The sequence below is a fragment of the Camelina sativa genome, chromosome 2 (assembly GCF_000633955.1).
Source record: "Camelina sativa cultivar DH55 chromosome 2, Cs, whole genome shotgun sequence".
In the NCBI taxonomy this organism is placed as follows: Eukaryota; Viridiplantae; Streptophyta; class Magnoliopsida; order Brassicales; family Brassicaceae; genus Camelina; species Camelina sativa.
The window spans coordinates 20513074-20515231 of record NC_025686.1 but is presented as its reverse complement, the minus strand read 5'-3'; the positions used below and the strand labels follow the sequence as shown (position 1 = coordinate 20515231).

Here is a 2158-nt window from a genome sequence, read left to right as displayed (position 1 = left end):
AACCCGGATTAAAATCAACTTACCCGCACAATTCAATTGATTAATTGAACAATGAAAACCGATTGGGCGAAACTGAATCAATCCGATTGAAACATTCGACAACCCCATAAACCCAAAGAGTTTTTTCGACTAATTGTTTGTGTAAACATTTAGGATATGACAGATTTAGGAAAAGGATTTGAGAGATTGAATAAGTTGTGATTTTTGGAAACCCTGTAACTTAGGTATCTAACTAAGGTTGATGAATTGGAGATGAAGGGGTGAAGTTGAAGTCGTATTTTTTGTTTGTTTGATCGAAGATTTTTATTAAAAACGGCAAATTCACCTGTTAATGAGATTGGACATTAAAAATTACAAAAAGGCCAAAGAAGCCCAAATCTAAAAATATCTTCAAAATTAGACCCAGACCCAATTTTAAAGTGTTTAGAGAACAATTGATTACCCAAATTATGATACTTAAAATTTAAAAGACATTTTCAATAACGCATGATTATAAGTCATATACATATATATAACACTATTTTTTTTTTTTTTGAACGAAGTATATATTACACTATTAAAAACCAATATTGTACGTCAAATTATGGGTATACAATATGGTAAGCACATTCATGGTATACAACTACTTATAAATTTATTAATTCATTATTTTTATATGTTGTTTTATTATATATTTCACTCGCTAGGTCCTTTCAATTGTATACAACCGGTTTCAAGCAATTATGTACAAAATAATAAAATCTCACAATGTAAAGTGAGTTCGCTCTATTTTATTGTGATTTTGGCATCAGTAGTAAATAGAATGAACCTAAATTATAATAGTAAAGAGATACCATAACATCTTACATATTATTATCCCCTAAAACATAACTAAAATATTCTCCCGCGCTGTAGCGCGGGTCGGGTCCTAGTTTTGAGTTAATTTTTTCTGATTGAGCTGAAGAGAGTCAGTAATTTGATTTTCAGATTCTAAAGTAGCGGTGATAATTTTTGTGTTCATCTATTGAAATTGTTTTTTTTTATGCATTCACTCTTTGGAACTTCCCCTCATTCTTATTCTTTGCATTTTCCTGATAAAGGTTATGTGATTTCAGAAATAGTTGATGACAATTGAACTTGAAGAATCACACGTCAAGGTAAACACTAGTTTTTCCTCTTTAGTTTCCAACTGCGTATAACCAAATGTAAGCTTATGTGATCACATGATTCTGTAGTGGTTATGTTATCCTTCGACAAGCTTATGCTCTAATTAGCTAGTGTGCATCATGTTTGTCTTAAAACTCCTAACTAGGCACAGAGTGACCAGCGATAATATTTACTTGCAGGAACAGCGGGCAGAGTTGTAAGTTTGTAGACGGTAGGTTTTGCTTTTAAAATTGGTCGAAGTTAAAGTCAGTGTAGCGACATAGTAGCTTGAGTAGGTGAATCAGTTTGATTTGAGCTTGTAACTTAGAGCTATACTGACCTTAACTTGTTATTTTGGTTTAATTATGAGAATGATATTCTTAGATGTTTTGTTAGATGTTTACATAGTAGCTACTAAGTAGCTGAATCAGTTTGTGTTTAGGATTTTGGGTATTTGCTTAGTTTGTATTTTCTTCTCTACCCTCTCTAAGTTGAGAATTGAGTTCTGATTTTTAATGACTATGAGAACTTATTTCAAAGATTGATCGGAGGGAAGCAATGAAGCATCTCTATGTTAACATCTTCAAAGGGTTTTGTTCCTTCCTCTTAACACGCTGTTGCTTCTTTTTGTTCATGTTCCTTACGTTTCTTTTCTCGTTTTGCAGGTTTCTTTTGGAAGCTTTGTGGTAAGATGATGGTTTGCTGCAGATAAAAGGCGACGAAATTGGGCTGGTAAAATAGCTGTAACTTGACAGTATCTCTTTGAATTCACTGCTTGTGTATTAGGTTTAATGATGCTTTCATCTCTCTTTAGCCGTTACCAATATTATGGAATTTGGTGATGATGGTGCGTAGATTTTGTATGAAACGACGTCGTTTTGACCAAAAGAAACTATTTCTCTCGTTTCTCAAAACGACGTCGTTTTTTACGTGGAAGCCACGTAAGCAACCGCTAACGGTTGTTTAACACCGTCACGGCTCGTGTATGATTTTACACAATTTCTCGAGTTGATGTAGCAAATTTGAATTTTAT

General features: G+C 33.1%; 1 long non-coding RNA gene across 1 annotated transcript in view; it reads right to left on the bottom strand.

The window, feature by feature from the left end:
• The window catches only part of LOC104730534, a 5326-nt gene extending 5062 nt beyond the window's left edge, over positions 1 to 264 (bottom strand). The window contains exon 1 of the long non-coding RNA XR_758440.2: positions 24 to 264. This is a non-coding gene — a long non-coding RNA (uncharacterized LOC104730534). The remainder of the gene's footprint in view (positions 1 to 23) is intronic.